This window comes from Nothoprocta perdicaria, unplaced genomic scaffold (genome assembly GCF_003342845.1).
Source record: "Nothoprocta perdicaria isolate Ctin4 unplaced genomic scaffold, notPer1 scaffold_37, whole genome shotgun sequence".
Taxonomy (NCBI): Eukaryota; Metazoa; Chordata; class Aves; order Tinamiformes; family Tinamidae; genus Nothoprocta; species Nothoprocta perdicaria.
The window spans coordinates 1,959,658-1,984,649 of NW_020455610.1; the positions used below are offsets into that span (position 1 = coordinate 1,959,658).

Here is a 24,992-nt window from a genome sequence, read left to right on the forward strand (position 1 = left end):
TCTTCTCTTCTCTTCTCTTCTCTTCTCTTCTCTTCTCTTCTCTTCTCTTCTCTTCTCTTCTCTTCTCTTCTCTTCTCTTCTCTTCTCTTCTCTTCCACATAGCTGCCACCTGATTTCTGTGAATCTTTTCAGATCATATTGTTTCTGTGAGAATACTCAGAAGCGGTTCAGGACATCCTAGAGCACTGTCCCGGAACCAAACTAACACCAAATTGATATCTCAGCAGCGTTAGAAACACAGGTTACTTTTGAAAAAGTGCTACTAGTAACAGTGTAGCCCAGAATACAAGAGAATTACTCGGGTTTCTTTAGCCACCTTAAAAATCCCAGCTTACACAAGAACTGAGTACAACTTCTGTGAAGCCACCTGCGCTTTGGGGACTGGATTTTAACAACTGCATTTTAGTTATAAGCAGACGCTTCTCCATGGGCTCTCAGAGGAGCACGGTGTCTCTGCAGAACTACGCTGAGCCGGTTCTGTACATCACACAGGACCCATGACCAAAGAAATATGCACGTGGCAGTTAGATAACACGAAGGTGTTCAGAGGAGCCCACCAAGAGTCAGTTTTGACCAGTCTCAGCCCTCAGCCACTGAAATGGTTCGAGAGACACCAGCGAAACAGCCGCAGTCTCACATTTACGCTGGTGCTACCCAATACAGAACTGGTACCCGGGGAAGAAGCGGGCACTTCTTCTGAGCGGACAGACCGTGGTGGGAGAGGGAGCAGCCTCCTGGCAAAGAGCAGCAGTCAGTGGACAGGTTTTCCAAGCCTTCTACGGCAGGGAACACAGAGAGGCAGCAGCTGGGAAGCACCACAGCTGCACGGAATAGAAGCACTCCGGAGAGGGCAGGGAGGAAGACAGCTTGGCCGGCCTCCCCAGACCTACAGACCCTGCAGCAAAACCTCCCCGTGCTCAGCTGCGAGCCGTGTATCTCCTACCTTAGGGGTGTGGGGGACCCAGTCATCGATCCCCGGAGGCCTCGCGTCCCCACGGAGCCGCACGCGAGGGAGATGCAGCAGCAGCAGCCTCAGCGCAGGCTGCTGGCTCCCCTGCCCCTCCATCTGTGCACGCAGATTAACCCAAAACCTCCGTGCCACAAATCTGCTTCTGGACACGTTGCTGCCGTCATCTCGTGGGAGCTGCGTGCGAGCCATCGTACGCTGCTCGAGGAGCTTCAAAGCAGTCATCTGTCCCAGCCACCTGCGAGGTGGCCGAGAGCTGCAGGAGACCCAGCCCCGCAAAAGCAGAAACATTAAAGCAATGTGCACACAAACGGAGGGTGTCCGGGGAGGAGCCGTGACTGCCCCGGCAGCTCTCAGGGTCACAACCCTCCCTCTGCCGGAGGGGAGACCACAGCAGAGAGCAGGATTTGGAGTCTCCAGTGGGTGACAGCGTCCCTCTGGATGAGTCACAGCGTGTGCACAACCACCCTCCTTGGGGCATGGTGACCGTTCCCTGCGGGCTCCTGTATTGCTCAGTTACTCCCACGCATGCACAAATGAAATCCCAGGAAACGTCCTGCTTGCTTTCCAACACAAAGCACCAAGTGTTTCAAGACACGGCGAGGAAACCTCAAGGCGTAGGGGCCAAGGACAGCAGGTCCAGCAGGTCTGCACTGGTTGGTACCCGCCAGTTTGGGTCCTTTCAGACGGGCATTATCGTCAGTACATCCACTCCCCTCGCATTTTTCTGTGATCTATTTCCTACAAGTTGGGGTTCAGGGATTATCTCACAGCCCTTAAGCAAGGGGTCGGCGAGCTCTACAAGCCCAGCTGCAAACCTGCAGTGCCGTATGGAAGGGCCAGGCTAGGGCCATATTACAGTCTCTGGGAAAAAAATCAGTCACCTTTCCCTCTGAGCTTTAACGTATGGGTTTGCTGGTGCTCTGCCCGGCACTCAGGATCTCAGACCACTGCCACAGCTGCTGTCTCGGTCCTGGGTCACTCACTGGGTAATGCAGGGATGCCTGAACACAAACTTTTTTTTAATCACTGCTCTAAAAATATTTGGTCTTGGCCTTTGTTTTTTTCCACTCACAGAAGAAAAATAAGTTTTCCTAAGAACAATGCTCTGGCAATCACCTCGCACTGGCTGAACATGGGAGAAGAACTCCATCCTTTACGAATTGCTCATGGGACTAAAAGAAATTCAGAAATGTGCCAGATAAAAGTCTCGGGAGGAGGACGAGGGAGGTGACTATTTCATATCCCTTTCCCAGTCAAGTCTGAATAAATGTAAGAGTGGGTGGAGGGGAAAAGTGAGGGAATAGACCCGATTTAGAAAGGGATGAGCTGAAAGGAATGAAGAGGCAATTTCAGAATAAGGAAGAAAAATATAATTATTTAGTTGAGTAATTTACTAAAGCATGCAGCAGAAGGAAGGACATCAAAAAGAAAGAAAAAGGCAATAAAGGGAAGGTTTATTCAGACACGTTCACATGCCACCATCTCAGTGCCAAAACTGGTTTGATAGCCATCCACTGCATTTTATTCAAATAAAGTCTCCAAAGAACCTTTATCTTTGACTCAGTCCTTGCTTTGGAGATACCTCCAACCCCACAAACATCTGTCATTTCTGTTGTTTGGGTTTTTTTTTTTTTTTTGTCTGCTTTTTTTTTAATTTAGCCTACACCAGGCAGAGGCTAGAGCAGGAGAAGGCAACGCCAACCGTTCAGCTCGTGCCTAAGGGCGGGCTGCACCTCAGCAGGGATTTCAGCTCCCCAAACGTGAGCCATCTAGACACGTGTCGCCCACGAGACGCTTTTGCAGGACAGGATCCCGAAGAGCCGAGACCGACGATCCCTGGGGACCGCACGGGCCGAAGGAGGAAAAGGCCCCACTGGACCACAGAGCAGTTCGACCCCCTGCCGTGGGGCACAAGGCCCTTCTCTCCTGAGCAGAAGACAAGAGAGGCTCACAGGCAGCGCTCAAACTAACAGCACTCGCTACCTTTAACAAACTGTGTCTGATTAATCTCCGCTGGCTTTCTGCCAATCCCATTTTATCAACTCGCTCAAAGCGAGCATTAGAAGCTCTTTAGTACCTTGCTACTTTTGTTGCTGCCGGACAGAGACGAGTGCCAAACAAGATATAGAGCCTGCTGGTGCCGGAGGCGCTGGAGGCCGCGCGTTTGAGCGGTTCCGGGGGGAACTTCTCCAAGTGCCTCCGTGAGCTGAGCCCTCCCACTGCAGTAACACACATGCCCGAGACAACAGAGGCGTACAGGAGAGGTTGGGTAGAAGTCAGAGGGAGACAGTGGATTTATGATACACCCAGAACAAACTTTGCTCTTAAAACTATCCAAGCAATTTTAGGGATTGTTTTGGCCCCATTTCCAAATCATGCATCTAAAAATAAACCTTGAGTCACCGTAAGCGATCCCTGAAACTCCTGCTGGTCTTTGCACTTCCAGCAGCGCCTCCCCTCTCTCCTAGCCATCCCGGGGCCTTGCAGAAGCGCCAAGCCCCACGCAGGGCTCCCTGAGGAACAACCCGTCCATGATGCTCTCTCCACACTAACAGCCCACAGCCGATTTCCTTGCTTACCTTTCACTTACATTTCTTACATTCCCTTACATTTCTTACTCAGCAACATATATAATGGCAGAAGAGTTAAGCACCATGTCACTAGCTGATGTTACTCGATAGCGCACTAAAGCTCTCCTAAGCGTCAGGATTTGCACGTTATCGTCAGCAGTGCCACGAACTCTGGAGACTTGTGCAAAACCCCCGGGCTGCCGCCGAACCGTTGGCGCCGCCTCCGGCCCTGCTCTCATCTGCCAGCCGAGGGAAAAAGCTATTCCTGCTTAAGCAGATAGTCTGAGCAGTGGAGACGTCGATTTGTTTTTGCACGTTCTTCAGGCTGCATGTGCTGGCACTGAAGGAACCAGCGAGTTGGGTGAAATGGGAGAAAAGAAGGGCGTAAAGGGGAGGAAAATGGAAGACTTGTAAAGATTTGCAAAGACTTCTAAGTAGTTTTAAAAGGTAAGACAAGGCTTAACTTGATGCCCTCTCAGGTACCTGGGAAGGAATAGCCTGACCTGCAGGTACAGAGGTTACATGGGGAGAGCTGCCTCCTCACTGGAATCAGGAGGAGGCCAAGAAAAGCAAAGGTCGCCAGTGAGAGTCACAGAATCACAGAATCCTTAAGGCTGGAAGGGACCTCTAGAGACCATCCAGTCCAACCCCCTGCTCCAGCAGGGACACCCAGAGCACGGGGCACAGGGCGGCATCCAGGTGGGTTGGGAAGATCTCCAGAGAAGGAGACTCCACAGTCTCCCTGGGCAGCCTGTGCCAGGGCTCTGGCACCCTCACAGTGAAGAAGTTCTTCCTCACATGAAGATGCAACTTCCTATGATCAAAACTGCTCTTCCTTACCTTCTTCCACCAGAACCATTTAAAGAAATTGCACAGTGCCCAAAGCTAGCTCTTCCAAGACCTGAATCTCTAGCCACTGCTGTGCTACAACTTGCAAGAGTTAATCCCCATGTCACCTAAGGCTGCCTTTACAGTAAGCTGTGGAACCGAAATCCAGGGAATGATTGCGGAAGCTTCATCTGCCTGAAACCATCATCCCAACAAAACTCCTAACGCTGGAGCACCTCATAGGCACATCTCCAATCACTTAGAAATTGTACAGACAGTAGCAAAGGGAGCACTAGCTGGACAAGAACAACCACTCTCGCACTTGGCATTAAACCAAGCCTTGTGCGTCTGAACTGCGACAATTATTACTCAGGAATTTTTATGGATCGTAATCTACAAAGAATAATTCTTGTAAATACCTCACTTTTATTTACAAATATATCCACACCGTACGAAAATTAATACAAATAGCTGAACTGTTCCAAAAGCAGACACGCATTTTGGGTACCTAACTTCAGACCCTGAAGGTAAATTTTGAGAACTAATTTAACTGTTTCAATAAATGACATGAAACAATTCCACATTTCTATATCACATGTGAACTGCTTTCAGTTGGTACAACCACTTTTAGTACTCATAGGACAGCAGTGTTCTCCTGCATGTTTTATCATCAACATTTGAACCAGAAGTCATGAATGCCAGGAGAAGCTCCCAAAGAGGTGCCAACACTCCATACCAGAGCTGGAAATAGGAACCCTGTCCACACTCCCCTGTCTTAATCATCTTCTGCGTGCGACTGCATCATTAATTTATAATGCAGAATGGAAAGGGGGGTCACAAAGGAGGGCTAGGTGAGCTCGGAGAAGGCTGTTGCCCAATCACTTCTTAAAACTCCAAACCCCAAACAAGGAAAAACAGTGCATCAATACCACAGAGCAGGAGAAAGAAAAGGTACACAGAGGGACTAATCAAGGGGAAGAAGCTGGCAACAAAAGCAGAAGAAAATTACAAATGTTACAAAGAAGGCAACTGTAAGCTTGAACCAATAGTTTCTCCCTAAGATTATATTCAGGTAAAATAACAACAGTGGTGTTTTTACATTGTTCCAGCTTGGAAAGATACATTTTTTTCTCCCAACTAAAGTTACTTATTGTCTTAAAAAAATGAAAAGAAGCAACAAACCAGAAAACACACCACAAGCCCCCATTCTGTCCCTTTTCTTTATCATCTGAAGCTTTTAACGCAATGCAGTTGCACGTTATCAGAGTGTAGGAGGGAGGCCTCAGTTCACCTGCTGCACTTGTATTACTGCCGATGAACAGAAAGAAAAGCTCCGTTCAAGTTTTATGGTCTGGCAGACTAAGATAACATCTTTAAAGCTGAAACTCAGTCATAATGATGTGCCATGAAACTCTTCAATTTGTATGTGTACAGTCACCACAGGGAGCTTTTTAAGCACCAGCTCTGTGAAAACCCTGAAGAGAGCCAGCTGTAAGAAGGTGGGAACTCGGCAGGTAAGCAAGACACCCAAAGTCATGCAAACCAAGGGCTCTTCACTGTTATAAATCCAAACAATCTGACGAAACTATGAAGTAATAATTTTATTTACCTGCAGCGACCTTCTGGACACACGGATTAGAAAGAACATGCTCCTCATGCAAAAGCTGATAGCTGCAACAGTGAATATCCACTTGTAGCGAACATAAAGGTCCACTCTACAATAACCCTGTTGGTCTTTAATTAAAGAACCACATTTCTTTGTCTTTTTTTTTAATTATTATTATTTTTCCCCCAAAAAAGTCCCCAACTGACAGTCAGTCTGTTTGGAACTTGTGTTGCAAGTGATTTTCTTCAGTACACCAATATTCAGTCATACCTTTCACGATGCCTTGAAGTTTCCAGCTCAGAAATCTGGCCAGCCACCCAGCTCTCACTTGGCGCAGACCTGCTGCTGCAGCTTGCTAACTAGAGAGGATGCTTGGGAGGAACTCACTTTGGTTTTTTTGAGTATACTAAAACCAAGCGTTTTCCACAAGAATCCATTTGTGAAACCAACCTTTCCTTCTTAGAAGCAGTATTTCTTATTCTCTCAGTAACTTCACCATTTACATATGCCCAGTCTGTTATATTGCTGTTCTGCGAATTTATTTTCGGTATTTTCAGGGGCATATTTTAACCAACTGATGATGTGATACGGAAATCCAGAATACTTAGTTCCCTATATTTGGTGAGGAAAACTCTCCCGCGTCTTGTCTACTCCATTATCAGTTTTTTGCCCTCACCTTTTTCTCCCCTCAAAGGGAGACCTGATGTTTGCCCCTTGGATCTAACATCAGCCTGTGGCAGTGACTGTTTGCTGAAAGCACCAAGCAGAAGACACAAAGGACTGATGCTGAACCAAAGGAGACAACACGTCCACCTTGTCTATGCACCACCTCTCATTTCAGTATCAGCACAGAGCATATCTTATCTTAACGCTGTAAATAGAGCTTTGGTATTTCCTCCAGCAGAAATAACTATCCCAGAGTATTGATACTCACCAATACAGAACTCAAATACTCCATCTAGAAATCTGTACCTCTTCGCAGCTCTGGTGCCTGGGTAGAGAACTCTCATAGTCAAAGATTCACAGGCACTAAGGGCTGAAGGTAAATAAGGAGAAACTTCTTTTCTATTTGAACTGATATTTCTCTGTGACTAAGGTCATCTCCGACCTCTTTCATCATGCCTCTTTGAAAAGTCAATATAACCCGAGGTAAAAGGCAACGCTTCTGCGGACTGCTGTTGCTGATGCTCGAGCTGCTCCTCTGGAGCCCCTGCAGAGCGCCAGGAGGCTCCGAGCCTTCGCTGGCGCTCAAAGAGCAGCTAAATAAATATCCCCGAACTGCTTCTGAAATCTAATCACACTCGCTAGAGCACAGTGAGGCCCATAAAGCTGAAAACAGTATCAACATTCATCTGAAGACACACTGAACATTTAAAGTTCTCTTGAACCTCTGTAAGATGACAACTAATGATTTACTGCTAACACCCAGAGAAACAAGGAAATTGAAAAAGCCAAAGGGACAAGTGTATATTTTTTTTATCCTGATCACCACACCAGAGGCTTCACAGTTTCTGTGGCTACTTTTCTAATGATTTAAATTATGCAACATCCAAAAGATGCACACCAAATTATGAAATAAAAGAACCCTGAATAATCCCGTGTTTTCAGATGCCAGGGATATCACACTGCCTTCTCCTGCATTTCCTGATTTTCATATGCTGAAAATTCTCCACACACGCTCACTGCAGTTATCCCTTCCTCCTTCTAAAATTGAGTACAGAACAGCGATTCTTGTCCTGCTTTCATCGGGGGGCATCTAGCTTATAATCCATCCTTCAGGATGAAGTTGCCTTGGTATTGGTTCTATCATTTTACATTAAAACGATCATATAATTTTATCAGCTCTCTCTTACACAGTAAATCCTTGTTTCCCCCTCAGCTTACTTTGCAGTAATCCACACAGTTCATCTGGTTACACAAAGCAGCACGTTTCACGTGACGCTGCAGACTTCCTTTTTTGCCAGTATTTGTGTTTGACACCATGAGCCACACACAACATTGGCCATGCAACACTCTCGGTTTGGTCAGAGGAGTTCCACAGAAGGCTCATCAAGTAAACAAGCACTTCCCTTTCCCTCCCTCCTCCTCTACAAAGGAAAACATCAACCAGGAAAACTTTCCTTCAGATTTACTGGCCTTCCCTCCTGCTTAACCCTTCTATACACTTGCAGTCTCCATGGGGTTCTCCATCGCTGCCTTTTATCCCTCTTTTCTGTGTAGGCACTTTCTCTCTTTCCACAGGTCCCCAATTCCCTCTTCCCACCATTAATATTTTGCCATTTCACAGCCACCGCCATCGTCTCTCACAGCCTCTGCACACAGTCAGTCAAGAGCAGACTGGCTTAACCTGCTAGGACCGTTTTTATTTTTAAAAATACAGCTGAATCCCTCCTAAGCAGCCCCATCAGAAACATCAAACACACATACAACCTTCCGGACGTTAAGTACTATTCACAGAGCATTAAACAAGGCCATTCGTCTCAGTGAAAGCAGCTTAGTGCAAGAGCTGCCCTGTGCACAGAGGGCTTCTGTGGTCTCTACTTGCTGTCCACATTCAGTCCCGCAGCACGTCACGACACCAACACTTGGCGCTCTCACCTGCGACGCTCAGACGTAGGTACCTGGGTGGTCTCTGGCCCCCTGTGCTGCCAGGGCCTCCGAATGTTAGCGCCTGCCCCCTTCCAGCTTTACACAGCCGCCTGCCTGGCCCTGCCTCCTACTTCCAGAGCAAAACGGAGCCTGCCTCCTACCTCCAGAGCAGAACACTCCTGCAGCTGCCGAGGGAGGGAAACCCGGATCCGTCTCGCCTGACGCCAGGCACCGTGCAGGAAGAGTACTCAGCACCAGCGACTCTGTAAGCACCAAGGCACAACTTGGAAGGAGTAACAATATTTCGCTTTAAACAAGCAATACATTTGGGTTAAAAAGTAAAAATAACAATGTTGTTTTGTCCCAACTCACAAGTCCTTCTCAGGTCTGATCAGGCTTGCACGCTTGTATTCTTCCCAATTACACCATCTGGTCTTAACTGCCATGCCTTGCCTTAGAAACCATGTCTCGCTTCTACCTTTGCGTGGTTATGAAATAACTACCACTACAGGCACCACATACAGCCAGGACTGACTTTGAGCTGGAGAAACCTAACCCAAAGCTCTGCTCTGGAGATAACCTCTCTATTAAAAAGTAGGGAATTTAAGTCTTTTCTACCTGCTAGTCCATTCCACCCTTGCATAGATGGAACTACTTAGGGTAGTGAAAAATGAATGAGACTAGGAAACTGGCCAGAGTTAAGAATAAGCTAGCAAAAATCAAGGAGTTAGGCCTAAGTTCCTTGATGCACTTTGGAGTGCAGCATTACCAGGAGCATGATCAGGATGAGTGAGGAGTTCAGCACGCAGAGGGACAAGCACCCTCAGAGACTGGTGGCAACAGTTTAAGCTGGCACTGACACCAAAAGCACAGTCGGGAATATCTTGGTTTGACTGAGTGAATCACGACTTGTTCCTCATTAACGAGCGTACAGAAGCAACCCCTCGTTCTCTCTGCCATGCTCTATACCAGTCAGCACTCAGCATATACATTAGCTGCTTCCATAGGCTTTTCCTCCCGTACTCCTCTTTGCCCCAAAATGAATTTAATACCAGCATCGGAATGCTCTGTATAGTTGGCACCATGGTCCAGGGATAAAGAGCCTTCCCTTCTGAAAATTTTAACAAGTCCATCCAGACCAAATTCTGAGCAGCAGCCTTTAAAAGTTAAGTATATATGAATACTTCTATACATTAAAAATAACATATAAGAAATGCAGTTTGCTTAGGCTTATTACAAAATCTGCTGCATGAGCGCAGCAAAGAACATGGAGAGCACCCTCCAAGGAGCTCAGCCACACTCGCAAGGCCTGAATGCTGCGGATGTCTAAGTGGGAAGAAGGAACTCCAGGCCATCAGCTGAGCAAGGCCCTAATGATCTGATGGATCTTAGGAGTATCATTCATTAACCTCAGTATTCATTCATTAACCTCAGTGGGAGTCGGGCTGTTCAGCACCGAGCCCAGCGCCAAGGATCCTCGGTCACCATTCCTTATTCCACAAAATGCTCACACAGATTCTCTCCAGTCCTCCTGTGTCCAGGATTAGCCACTACATCAAGAACCATCTAAACTCAGCATTATTATAAATAACAGCTTGTGGGCATGCAGTAACTTTCAATATGGCCTAAACTCTTCGGAGATACTAATTCAAAAGCCTGAACCAACAGTTTAGGATTTGCGCTAAGCTGCAGCTCTCCCAAGTCAATATTTGTAAATCATGTTTCCAGGGAAACCAAGTGGGCAAGAGCTCCCACAAACTGCCTCCCGCAATGCACCGGTCACGGCTGCGTGGGCCACAGAAGTTTATTCCTGGCCCCACAAAGGAAAGTTGCACTTTTCCTTGCACCTTCCGCAAAAATAATCCGCTTGCAGAAGCCGCTGGAGCTGCTTAGCCGGCCACTGCCTATAGAAATCCCTGTGATTTGTGAGCGGGAGTCTCCACAGTAATAACCCTAATATTACCTGGCTTTTCCACAGTCCTCTTCCTGGTTGTAGACGTAACAGTTCAGGGTAAACAGCATTACGTTCACTGTAACATTCTGAAGCGGCTTCTAAATTATCAGCCAGCTCATCACCCCCCGAGGTTAGAATGCATCTCCTCACCTGCTCCAAACTCTGAGTTTCTCACAAAAAAGCTCAAATGCTGCTGAAAATAGACACCAAATCTAGGGATAGAGTAACACGTCATAATGGAATGCCACTTACTTGACTTTCTCTATTATTTTTCTTTTCTGGCAGACATTTAAATCAGTTTAAGGCATGACTAGCCTTGAGGCGTAAGAAAATAAGTGGTGAGGAGCACAGGATATATTTGAGGTGATTCCATTGATGCCTTGGAAAAGGCAAGGTCATCCATGAAACAGCAATGAAAAAAAGAATTCCTTTTTGAAGAAGAGAGGAGGGAAAAAGTAAAGCCTGACAGTAAGCAGGAAAACAAATGTATGAATTCCACTTCAAGGAATGTGAGGACTTAAAACTTTAAAACAAAATGACAGTACCCACATGTTTGTGCTCTCGCACATTGAAGACAGTTCAAAGCCAAAGGAGAAATCCAGAAATCCTTTGGAAGCTTTGTAAGACAAGTTCAAAAAAAAAAAAAAAAAAAAAAAAAAAAGGCAGAGTGTATCTGAATCGTTGAAAGAGAATTATGTGCCCACCTCCTAGAGAAAAACCTGTTGGAAGTTTTATCAAAAAATCCAGACTAGAAAACACACATCATACTCCCACATGAGCACTTCATGTCACAAGCACCTGCTTTGGTGATCTCCTGCAAGAAGCCTCCAGAGCTGTGTACCGACTTCTATTCGCTGAATTTTGTTCACCCACAGAAACTCAACATTAGCTAAGAAATTAATATTCTTTGACAACTCAGTGCTCCAACAGCAGCATCGGCGCAGAGTGAGGGCCCCTCATCCTCCTCCCCACACAACGACACCAGGCAGAATCCGAGCAGGCAGAAGGGAATGGAATTTACTGCGTCCAACATGAATCTGAAGCTTAGAAAGATCCATTTTTGAGAACAACACGTGAAACCAACCTGCAACTGTTCAACAACCGTACTAACTTCAGCAGAAAGACTCCTGACATGCAAAGAGAAGAGCCTCCGCACACCAAATAACTGAAACCATTACACAGAATTCCTTCCAGGAGGTACCCGGGATCACACTGGCTATGTGAACTTTTTTTGTCAAGCAGTGAAAACTAACTTCTGACTTCAAAAAAATAAAAAATTCTCAAAATTGTCTGCAACATGAGGCCTCACCCAGATGCGAGGCTGAGAAGGGGCCCAAGGGAACCTCGTCTGAGGCTGCAAGCGAAGTCGTCGTCGTCGTCGCCGCCGTGAACCTGAGGTGCCGCCACCTACAAAGGGCAGGACGTGGGACACAGGGGAACTACACGTGACCCAGGGCGTCCCCTTCCACGTGGCACACTGGGGGTATCACAAGATGCCCCAGGGGCAGCGGAACGCACTCGCACTGAGGTGCCACGTGCACTAAGACCTCCTGCATTAACTCAGAAAAACAACACGTCACTGCTGTAATGGATCTTCAGGTAAGTCTGGGGACTCTAGGAACTGTAGCATGCTACGTCATCTGTAACATGAAAATATAAATTAGGAAATGACTCTCTTCACACTTGGCAACATGTGCAATGGAAATTAATTCTGCATTAAAACAAACTTTAAAACTATACAGGAAAAAATACCAACAGATACCAAGTGAAGGAAACAAAAGCAGTATTTCCAGTAAAGAATAAAATAAATCTTAAAATCTCAACTTTTAGTAAACAGTAAAAATATTATTAGCTTTAGCAGAGAAAGAATTTTAAGGTAACGAGTGAAAATGTTTCAGGCTCACGTTTCCCTTTTTGCCACGTGAAGAGCTCTACTCAGAAGACCAAGTTCAACAGCTCCACTGAGAGCTGTTTGGAAGCCTCTAACACCATGGCTTGATTGTAAGAGGCTTTCTTAGTAAACTGGGGGCCCATAAAGGACATAAAAATCATGAATAGTCGCAGGCCCCCAGGAAAGCCTAAGCCCACTTGAAGGAGCTCAGCGGAAGCCTAAATCACTGCAGAGTTAAAGGAAGGAGTTTGGTAGGAGGAGGAACTGGAGCAATGCCTGGGATTGTACCGTCCAATGGGATTTAGTTTTAGAAAGGTGCTGTTTTCCCTGCAGACTAATAAGTTTTGTGGCAGTGGGGCACAAGCTGTGTAGGAAACCTCTTTTACAGTGTCTTTCTCCTCCTTTTTTAAAGAGCAGACAAGCAAACACTGATGGAAACTTCTCCCAAGGGTGTGAGAGTGTGTTCTCCTGGCAAAGAGTCTCCATTCCCAGCGCTCTTTCCACGGGGAGGTCTTTGCTTTCTTCCCAGGCAGCTTGAAGAACTAAAACACCCTTCCAGTGAACAGCAACTTCTGAGTTTTCTGACTTGCTGCACAAAATGCAGCTGCACAACTTGTCCCTTCTCCTGGTCTTACATGATCTACAGTGGCATGCGAGCTTGAGAAAAGATGAGGACAGAGCCCCCAAATTTTTCCTCTTCCCTCTTTAGGGAAGAGGAAAGGATTTTTGTTTCGAACTGTTCAATTTGAGAGCTATACCTCCTGCTTACTTTTCTTTCTTTCAAAGAGAAATACAAGCAGAAGTGGAGTTATAAACAAAATTACATCATAAAAAAGGTTGACAAAAAATGCAAAGCTCAGGAAAATCAACTAAATTTCTCACTTTTAAAAAGCAGATATAATTAAGAAACAGCAGCTATGGTGGGAAATGGAGTGTCTGCACAATAACAGCATTATTACCGCTGAAACAATCCTGGAAAATAAACAAAGATTTAAAAAAAAAAAAAGGTGCGAGCAAGAAAGGTCTAAAAAGACCAACACAGTGGACAAAAAACAGAGCATGGGTGACTGCGCTCACATCATTTCCGCAGCCAATCTAAGCAGTGTTTTCATATTTAAATAAATGACACTGAATAAATTCCTCAGAAAAGTCACTTGAGAAAGGGAGTGTCAGTACAGCCAACTGCGACTGAATTATGTGAAACATAAACACACATGCGCTATCTTTTTGGCAAAGTAAAAGAACCCCAGGAGAAGCAGAGTAACAAAGAGCATTCCAGAAATCAGGCAGCAAAATGATTTTCTTTGCTATTACCAGTTCTAATGAAAAATTCTGATTTTTATTTAACCTATTATTTTCTAAAAAAGTTAAGTTTGAAATTATGGCAATGGTTTCAATTCCTCGTTTGGGAATGCTCAAGCTGTACTCATTTGCTGTTTAGTTTGATGGAAAATGTCATAGCAACTTGATAAAAGCCACGGACTAAACCAAAGGGAGTTGTAAGAAATTGCTGCATAAGCAGGTGCACGCACCTTCCTCACAGCTTATTCAACTACAATAGACAAATAGCTAGTTTGTCCAAAAATCGAAAAATCTGCTGAAAAAAAAATGAAATTTACTTTTCTCTTCTCTTCTGCTATAACCAATATGCTGAAGGATGAGATCTGCTAGTTCAAAAACATTCAAGGATATTTTAAACTGTGACTTAGTTGTATCAACTAAATAGCATTTCTCCTTCACTTAACACACCAGTTGGTTTAAAACATAGATACTTTTTAAATGTTACTTTAAAAATACGGCACAATAAAATAGTCAAATAATAAAAATATCTTAAATGAGGATTTATACACTTTATATACACTTTGTATGTATAAAAACTTCTTATTCTGCTACGCATCCAGGTACTTAATGTCACTTAGGCAATGGGAGTCGTTGGAAATTAAATAGAAATAGGAATAAAAGTGCGGAAATAAGAAAAGATTCAGACTAATTGGTTAGGGCAAGGTCTCGTGCTTGCTGCTTTAAATCAAAATGATTTAAATCAACTCGCCCTCTCCACGAGCAGCAAATTAAAGCCCTGTTCAATTATGCAAACGCGGAGCGGGGAGGCAGCGAGGGAACTGACGGGAGACTGGCTGACCCCTCGCTTGGGAGACAGAGCTGCAACAAGGTTAGGCGGCTGCAAGCCAAACACATGCACAAATTCGGGGTGAAAATAACGCCTAAAGGTTACAGTAAACAACTTGCCAAATAAACCCGTTGATTCCTCCTCACGTGGAGTCTTCTATGGCACCATCTACCAAACGCCCTCGCTGCAGCAGAGGCATTTGCTTCACACGGGCCCAAGTGAAATTCTGCTGGCTGCATTATTTAAAGGCAATCAGAAAATCACAGCGGCCTCTTCTGATCTGCAAATCTATGAATCTACAATTTGATCCCACGCTTAAAAAATTAAAGAAATATTTCTTCTCTCTTCACTAAGTCCTTTCCCCAATGAAGACAACTTAATTTGACTTTACAGTGAGTTCCTTTGATTAGCATTACTTAAATGCTAATGTGTCCACCACCAGCTAAAGGCTTCCAAAAGAACAAGGCACCATCTGTAAGCAGCCTTCAAGCCAACGCTGAACCTGACATGTAGCTTCACACTTTCCAAACCTTTAGCTAAGTTGTTGTGGACTTAAAAATATATATTTTACATGTTGCTCTATTGAGGGGCACAAATCTCCTTAGCTTAAGACACAGGCAAATTTCCCTCTCAATATCAGCTCTAGGAGTCTACGTTGAGGCCGAAGTGGAGAGCAGAAGAGAGACACCAAAGGCAAGGACGGAGTTTTACACTAACAAAGTTGCTCCTTCAAAACCTCCTAAAATAAAGCTCAGTTTCAGGTTGGAAGCCAAACACACAGAGCACTAGATGATTCTCCAAAACCAGCGATCATAGGAAGTAGAAGAATAAATCCAATTCAGCAGCTATGACTGAATTCGGCCTTTTTCACTCAGAAAAAAGGCAGAAATCCTTAACAGGATTTGAAACATACTCTGGCAGAGTTTGACTTCTACTTTTCAGCTACATTTTCAAACACCAAGTCAAGATGCTTTTGGGACAGGATTGCTGTGCTTCACTCAATCATCTATCGCCAACTTCTTCATAGGAGTTACTGTCTATTCATGCAGCTTTTACCTAAAAACACTATCGTGTCTGAAGACCATTGACTGCTGTTATCGGCTGAGATTACAACAAATGAACTCCTCAGCATATTAAACCTCACTTCTTACTCCCTTCTGTAACAACAACTTTTCCAAATCGTTTTATAAGGACTTTTTGTTTGGTTGGTTTTGCTGATTTGACACTGCAGAACTCAAGAAAAGGGGAGTGCTTCAACTGCCAGTATTTTCCTACTTCTAATTTTCCACTGGTACAAAATGAGGACATTTGGTGTTGCATTTATGTTGTTATTTACAATGGCACAGGAATATCTACCAGCGGCAACATCTTTCACTGTCCCCAACCCATCTTCTATCACAGCCCTGAAGGACAAGAAGTTCGATCAGTTCTTTTGTTAATCACTCTCTGAACAATTGGAAGGCATCACTCACGCTGAGCACTCACAGGGAGCAAGCAACAATTTTAGGTAAATAAATGGGATTAAGAGTTACTGATTTATTCAGTGGAAGAACTTAGAAGAACAAGTGTGAGCAATAAAAAAGCTAAAAGAAAAAGAGAGGCTGGGAAACAATGTGATTAGAGTTGCTACACCTTTAACAGATTGAAGACAGACATAAAATAATCCTGAAAATTGGAGTGGCAATAAAAATTCAAGAAGTCTTTTAATTCCATGCCACTCCGAGCATTAGTGGAAGGGCTCCAGAAGTGTCAGAGTACAACAGCACTCCTCAGGTGAAGAGCAGCCGAGTGGCACCATCAAAAAGCAGTGACTAAACATGGCAAGAACCGATGGACGCAAGTGCATCAAATTGAGTGCATCAGGAGTAAACGCAAGAAGAAACTTGACCATGAAACGGGCACGTGCACGAGAGGGATCTGAAAGCACAAGTATTTTTCTCTTATGCTGCTGGACTTCAGGCTGTGCCCACCAGACAAACACGTTGCCGGTGCTCACCCCACCAAAGGAACCCAAATGTACACAGCAAATTAAAAAGCAAATAACAAAAGCCACAGAAAGAGCCCTTGGAACACAGAACGTGTTATTCCTCGCCAGCAGTGAATCCTGCAGGGACAGGAGTGGTTTTCTAAGGATTTAAACACACACAGTGGGACCCCTGACACCTATCTTTAAACTCAGAGCACATCTCTACATCACCTTGGGCCTTTCACAGAGAGGAACGGGTTCCTTACAGATATATTTTGTATTTGGTTTCGACGCACACTCTAGAAGCACCACCTTCTTGTCACCAACAGGTGATCACGGCTCCACTCTTACCTTTCCACCCAAGGCCACCAGAGAAGCCTCTCCCTGGTACAGAGGAGACCCGTTCGACTCCCCTCCCCTGTTGGGGACTCAGGGATGACCCTGTGTATCCCCTGCAACTCCTCCACTGCCGGAGCTTGGCAGAGCTTCAGGGATGGGAGTCCAGCACCTTCCCACAGGAGCTGTTCACTGTGCACGGAACAACCCCACACACTCGTGCCCATCGGGAATGACTGCGGTGATGTTAGACCTGCCTCTGAGCGAGCTTGAGCTGCTCCTTTACAGACAGCAGCGCGCTTTATTGAAGCTGCTCCTCAGAGCTCGGAGCCTTCCCCCATGTCACGTGTGTGTACACGAGCATTATATGAGGAAGCAGAGCTCCATCGCTTCCTAGCTCACGTGCCTCTCTGGAATACGAATATACACAGATACATGCACATATAATGCTTAAATCCAGCAACACATGAACACTGAAGGACAGCACATCTCCAGTGAGCATAAAATATCTCTGTCTTGCACACCAGTTTGGTTTGGATTTTCCATCAGAGGAAAATTTGCACTAAATCTAGAAAGTTCTTCACTTCGTGCCATGCTTAAACTGTTTTACTTGTGCCTCCTGTAAATCTTACTCCAGTAGGCTTACCTAGTGGTCATAACCCAACTGTTACACATTTAGCAATTTCTCGATCTTCTCAAAACAGAAAATCCAGAATTAGTGAGATATACTTTTTACTCAATGACATGTTAAAGGGAAAAAAAGTGATTTAGCTCAGTGCAAACCTGGAAAGTAAAAGTGCAAATGGAAAACTACTGCTGAGGAATTAACAGCCTCCAAATCTTTCTGCTAAACAGACTGAGTTTACATGCTCTCCCTATAAGAAGGAAAAGGGAAACGTATCCACTTAAACCTATCCATTTTACTATTTTTTCCTTTTAAATAATGCAGGACACTGTTGATGCAGAAGCCTCTTGATTAGATGGAATCACAGAAAAAAAAAATCATCTTAGAACTCTTACTGATTTACAGGAATCAGAAAGAAAGGGGTTTTTTTTTTTGCCCCACCTCTAGGTTTTAAGAAAACTGCTTCATTTCCCACTTCTGGAAAATTTCCTCGCAACCAAAAATTCCATGAAAAAGGAACTGGAAGAGCTCCAGCTACTGTTCAACATTTAGAAACATCTTAAAGCGCCGTGAATCACAGCTGTCCACATGTTCTCCTAGAGCATGCCAGCCTAGCTAGCTGCAAATTGCTTTGTGCCAGCATTGCCCGCTCAAAATAAAAACAAACGAGTACAAAAGCTACACTGCAACATCGTTCTGATCCTCATTTTTCATCATTCATTATCCTGATTTTAAGTCAAGTTCTGCTCAGATTCATGGCAATGCATCTGTGACCATGGATAAGATGGTCACAGACCTACTTTTGCTTAGTTAGGAAGAACTGACAATGAAGAATATAAAATCTAAGTATCTTTATGGCTTAGATGATCGACTGTTACTCCCTCTATGAAAACACTGTTTCTAAATTACCCCTGAAAAAGTTGGTCCCATGAGAAAACAAAGGAAGACTCTCCAGGGTAAATGACAACCAACGACAATCATCATAGGTATTTTTTGATATTCACATTATAGATTTGTAATACTTCCATATTCTGCATATGAAACCTTAACTGTTATCAGCTGAAATTCTCCAGGGTTTGCTGCTGTCAAGTTTGGCTTGAATGTTCTTAGTACCAGCTCCTAAGCCACTTTCCACAACTCAGACAGAAGGTTAAGAAACAAATAATCAAACAAACAAAGCACAGTACTTTCATGTGGAAAGATTCGCACTCAGTGATCCATGAGGAAAAAGAAAGTCTATACTTTTCAAAAGAGAAATTGCACCTTTGCCTTTAGCGACAGTTTGCTGCTGTCAGGACAACATCCCTGACAAGTACAACCTGTGCCCTGTGCCCTCCTGTGCTCAGGAGTGTCCCCAGGCCGGGCACATGCAGCCTTGACAGAGCCACACAGAATCACAGGGCGGCTGAGGTCAGAAGGGAGCTCTAGAGCTCATAGAGTCCAACCCCCTGCTCCAGCAGGGACACCCAGAGCACGGGGCACAGGGCGGCATCCAGGCGGGTTGGGAAGATCTCCAGAGAAGGAGACTCCACAGCCTCCCTGGGCAGCCTGTGCCAGGGCTCTGGCACCCTTTGACTCTCCTAACAAAATCAACTTACTCTGAGCAGCCCCTGAGCACCTCAGCCCTACTGAACTGCTGGCAGCTCCCCCCGTGCTTCCCACCTCGCACTTCCCGCCTGATGAGAAGCACCGCTGGCCTCGGCAGAGACAGCCAAGGGAAGGAGACTATCCCTATGTACCCGCGTGAGAATCGGCATCAGCGTCCACAACCTCGTGCTCCTGGCAGCACTGGCCATGGAGCAGCGCCGTGTGGTAACTTGGGATCAGGCTCTTTGCTTCCCACCTTCCAGAGAGAGTAACAAAGTGGTTGTGTGAAGTGACTCCTGTCAGCTCCAAGGCCAGCATTGCGGTCTCCAACATGATACTCCAGCTGGTTAATGAAATTACCCTCTTTATTGCAGGGATGGCCACGGTCATGCAGTTAATTGCTCTGTGTTTAAACCACTGGAACACACTCCATCCAGGGGCAGGAACCAGGCTGGGGACTTCGGCACCCCATCATTGCTCTGCCACGCAGGGAACACGGAATGCAGGCGGTGCCAGCCCTCAGCAAAGAGCTCGTTCCTGCTCTGCAGCCTGGTTCCCAACGCGGACAAAAGCCGCTGCTGCTGCCCCTGCGTTCCCTCCACTCGAGGGCTGCTGCTCCTCGCTGCAACTCCCAGCCTGCCAAGCCCAGCAGCTCCAGGGAGCCGGGTGAGGAAAACCACCACCACACGTGGTGAAATTCCTGCTCCTCCAGCACTCATCCCCAAAACAGGCAGACAAACAAACAAACAAACTAGGAGACAAAAAATACAGCGGTCCCTGAGAAGTTTATTCTGATTCACAGTGCATGTATTTTAATGGTCTTTGACTACGTGACCTTACCTGACCTTACGTGAGCAATTTCAGTTCTGATATATCTTAGCTTTTACAACCTGAACTTAATGATTTAATGATCTCAGAGCAACAAAAAAGGGATAATCAGCAAGACAGCAGCTGGACAAATGCTACCTATCCTCATGCGTGCAGCTGAAGAGGTTCCTGCGACAAAGGAGCTGATTCACACAGATGTGGAAAGAGAAATCATCAGTGTGAGGCTTGAAGCTGGAGGCAAGGGAGCTCCCTCGGGGCGGGGAGGAGGCAGCGCCAGGGGATCCATCACTGGGCTAGTTCAGTGCAAGCAGCACGGCACGAGGGCAGATCCAGCTGGGGACCGAATGCTGGCTCCACCAAGCCACCCCTGCCTGCAGTGCCGCAGGGAAGACGCTCCAGAGAAAGAGGATCCCTTTCCTTCAGGGAAAGCGCCCAGGATTACGCACTGGCCTGTGCTAATTTCAGCCCCCGAATGTACTTCCCATGAAGTCACAGTCACTCCCGAGCCAAGTTTTACCATACACTTCAGTTGAGCAGCACAGGGATGGCCTGTACCACCATCCCTTCCCAAAAATGCAGGATACGAATTAGAAAAAGAACCGGTCTAACACCAGAACAGCCATGATTGAAGGCCTTTTTCTTCAGCTCAAAACATATTATATGGCAGAGGACATGAATGTAAAATAATATTTTTATATTATGCTTTGATTTTGGCTGGACCAGAGTCTAGATGTTGCTTTCTGATAACTACCGAGGGATTACACCGTCCTATACACTCAGTGCTTCGTGCAGCGGAGGCATCTGCACTTCTTGCCAAAGCTACCCTGGTTTTTCCCCTCCTTCTCCCTTCCAGTACACGCTTCCAACTTCTCTGCTACCAAACATTAAATAAACAAACTTAATTTAAGAGCAGACCACAGAGGTATTGCTTACGAACAAATATGAAGGCATAAATGCAGAATAAACCCCAAACTACCAATTATATCAAACCTGAACAAAGTGTGAGAAAGTTCACAAACTTTAGGGCACCAAATCTTGGCAGACCTCTTGCACAGAAACAAGCTTCCCAATGCAAATGCAGCAGCACTAACATTATTTCATAACAAACTTCAAAAAAGGATGCAGTTAGTCCATTAGTGCATTGCATTAGCCCAATTTTACTCCCTTTTGCAACGGTGATGGGTCCGGACAACACTCCGGCCAAGTTACCCATGTAGCGTTATGCCTAGATATAAACTAATAAAAACATTTTGACAGCGCGAGTCCTCAAGTGTAACTCCTGCTCCTTGTTTATTTGCACACCTAATACTGATTTCAAAAGAAAAATTCACTTAGCTCTGACAAGGACCGTCTAAAGTTCATCTGCTGAACGCGGCAGCCTCACAGGGTAAGGTTACATGAACCTCTGACTGACTGAACAACACTGTTAAAAGCACATTTAGTATCACTGCAAAATAATAATCTAGAAAAGGCATTTCTCTTTTTTTTTTTTTTTTTTTTTTGTAGCATAAAGTATGCATTTAATTTTTGAGATAAAAAAAGGTGGAATTTCTTTTTCGGTGCACAGGCAGCACAGGTGTATCCTGCTTTCACACTTGTGCTTCTGAGCCTCCGAATCGGCCTTACAGACGCAGCATCAGTGTGCAGGAAAGCAAAGCCCCCGGCTACCGGGCGCTGCCTTTCCTCCAGCCCGGGGGCAGCCCTCCTGTCCCGGCCTCTTTCGGGGCTGCTTCTCGCCCTGCAAAGCGAGCGCGCTTGTGTTCGCAGCTCCTCCTCTTGCAAACACACACAGCTGCAGCTGTAGTAAACAACCGCTAGTCAAGAGCCGGGAAGGTCAAAGTCTCGGGGCTGCATCCATTTCAGCTTTTCTAAACGTGAAATCCTCACTTTGGAAAATTATCTTCTAGTTGCATTTTGTGTTTCTGTCAGGGAAAGGCAAATATCACAGGCATCCTCCCTACCCAAAAAAAAAAAAAAAAAAGAAAATCCAAAAGGCCACAGGCCAAACAATAATATATTTATATTCCCTTGCTTTATTAATGTACAAAAACCTTATTCACAGTCTCACATTTTACGTGATTTGGCAAATACAATGATTTACCCAAGATGAATCTTGTATCAGCAATACCTGTCACCCAGCACAAATGACACTTCTTCCTTTCGGAGGCGGGCAAGGAGGTGCCCACACTGCAAAGTGCCACCAGCAGCCACAGGATGCTCGCAGCGGTGGCACCACCAGCCTGGCGACAACCACATCACAACTTTGGGTACTTTGGCACTCAAAGACACTGCTTACCCAACGGTTAGGGAACGCAGACCCCTTCCCTTCATAACTGCTCCGCGTGAACCAACGTCCAGCCAAGCTCCAGCCAACAGGTTGCCCTCATAGCGCGGTGCCGGAATCGCTGCGCGGAGCAGCCAGGGAGCCAGGGCAGAGCGCTCACAATCGCGCTGCTTGTGCTCCACGGCGGCGGGAACGTCCGCGGCGCCCGCGCGTGGGAACGGAAGCGCCAGCAGCGGCACCGCCGCCGCCACGAGCGCTTGCAGCCCGAGCCCTCGCGCGCCCCACGCCAGCACCCCACAGCAGAAAAGCTGCAATATGCAGACTGCTTCTCTTCTGAAGCAAAACTCATCTGGCACATACTGACCAGGGCAATAAGAGAAATACCTGGCAGAGGGTGTCCTGAAACCTTGAAGTTTATTGCTAAAAGTTGCTATTCCCATGCTTCTGCTCCCTGCTGGGTTCGTGGGGTCCTTTCCAGCAAAAGCTTTTCCACAGCACAGTGGGCAGGCCTGAAAACACCAGCAGCAGTGTCGCTGGGGAGCAGGGGGATAAGCGCGGAGCTCCATCCCCCACTCCGCACAGCCTCGCAGCGCCTCGGCACCGGCAGCACGGCCCGAACCGCATCTCCCCAGGGCCAAATTCCTTTCCAGCCCCCTGCCCCAGTGACGCATGACACATCTCCTACTTCTTACTCGGAGCATACTCCTCGCAACCCCCGGTAGCAAAACAACGGGGAAAGAAAGGGAAAACAGGAATGTTCACAGTCCTCTTTAAATTTTATTCACTGCTCCATTAACGGAGGAAAAAAGAAGGCAAGCAAAGTCCAACCCACCTTGCAAAGCTGCCCGTGTGCAGGGAAGGGTCTCGGTCCGCGGTGCCCGCCCCCGCCGCGGGCTCCAGGTGCCCGGCACGGGGGCAGGAGCGGGGACGGCGGCGGGAGGCGGCGGCGGGAGCCCCGCGCTGCGCGGTGACGTCATCCTGCACCCGCGAGCCGCCCGCGGCCAGCGCCGCGGCGGGGGCACCGGCCCGCGCCTGCCGTGCACCTACACGCACACATATATAGACACATATATGTACATATGCGGTTAAACCGGGCTCTGCTCACGGGGCTGGGCATCACTAGCGCGGCGCTCCCACTGCCCACCTCCAGCCTAGGCACTCGTTCCACGCCGGAGACCGCCCTGCTCCTCCTGCCACGTTTCGGGAGAGTGGGAGACCAAGGAGGCACCAGAAAATGGAGCCCATATGCTAGGGGCTGCGCGAGGCGAGGCAGCCCCGCGGGCCCGCCGTGCGCGGGACCTGCCGCTGTGCCAAGGCCGAAGGGAAAAAAGGGGGGGAAAAAGGAAAAAAAAAAAAAAAAAAGAAAAAAAATCTGTTTATTTTATGATACATAATGGAAAAAAAAAAAAAGGTTTACTTACTTATTCAGGGGAAAAAAATACCTGCCAGGGGCTAGTAGGATTTTACAGGCACGCTATCAGTGAACTTAACTGTTTTTCCTCAGTATCTGATGTAAAACCGCTCACGTCCGCTCTGTTTCCAAACACATTTTTTTTAAAACAAACCCATTTTTGCGTGCCGTCAAGAGCAAACACCACGCAAAGGAAAGGCTGCTTTCTGAGGCGAGAGTGAAACATCCCTGTAAGTGACACCCGGCGGGCAGGAATGCACCCGGTGTTGAGCAGTGGGCGCCCGGGGGCTCCTGCCGCCGCCCCGCTCCCTGCCGGGCCCGTGGCCCCGCGGGCTGGCGGCGGCTCGGGCTCTGTGGGCTGAGGCGGCGGCGGGGCCGGCGGCGAGCACGGCCCGCGGGGCCGCTTCCAAGCCGGCGTCCCCGCCTCGACACCCGGCGCGGCGAGCGGGGCGGCACAAAGGGCTCGCGGCTTCCCGCGCGCCGCCACACAGCTGCGGCGTTTGTTACTCTTATTATTATTACTATCGTGATGCCTTCTCTCGCCCTCGAAGTTCACCCAAAGTTACGGCCGCGGTTCCTCAAGGCACAAAACGCGCACGGGCGCCGCGGCGCTCCTGGCACGGCGCTCGGCCCAACGGCCGCATCCCAACGGCCGGTCCCCAACGGCCGCGCTCGCCGCCAGCTCCCGCTCATCCCGGTCCACCTTAAGCGCGGTGCCCGCGCTCCTCCCCGCCGCCCCCCGGCCCCGCGGCGAGTGACAGCCCCGCGCGGAGCCGGGAGACGGCCCGGCGGGAGCACCGGCCCCGCCGCCGCCGCCGCCGCCTTAACCCGTGGCTCGCCGGGCCGCCCCGCCGCGGGACACGCGCGGCCCGCGGGCGGCCCCGCTCCGGGCACTCCCGCACCTCCGCATGCACCACTCGGCAACGCCGGAGCTTCACCTTTTCTTTTTCTGTTTATTTAACAGCTTTCTCACCGGTAATCCAATAACCTTGCATTCAGGCTCGCTTTGCCAAAGCATCCCCCCCCTCCGTCCTGCCCACCAGCTAGTAAAAGATCAGCCTTCCAACATTTTTTAATGATTTAACTTTAGTATGCGATTTTTTTTCCCTTAGAAGAAAGCTGACTGGGACGGCAAGGAAAAAAACAAAAAGTATGTTTATTCTGATAAGAAACGGAATAGGCACAGACCTGAGCAGAAGCTGCAGAGCAGGAGAAATTGTTTTCTCTCCCTGCCACAGGGTCCCCTCTCTCTCTGTGTCTGTCTCTGTGCCCGCGCTCACAGGGGCAGTGTCACACACACCCGCGCACACCCGCACCCGCGGCGCCCACCGAATGAATGGGGGGCAACCGCGGCCACTGTGGCGCTCGCCCGCCCGCCCGCCCGACTTACCCGCGTCACATGATGCGCTACAGGCAGGC

General features: G+C 47.4%; 1 long non-coding RNA gene across 2 annotated transcripts in view; it reads right to left on the bottom strand.

Annotated features, from left to right (window-relative positions):
* The window catches only part of LOC112951771, a 91,766-nt gene extending 66,774 nt beyond the window's left edge, over nt 1–24,992 (bottom strand). Inside the window, exon 1 of one of the 2 annotated variants that reach the window (XR_003250274.1) lies at nt 24,964–24,992. This is a non-coding gene — a long non-coding RNA (uncharacterized LOC112951771). Of the gene's footprint in view, nt 1–22,994; nt 23,038–24,963 lie in introns of those variants that run through there. The other variant, XR_003250275.1, reaches the window with a different exon arrangement.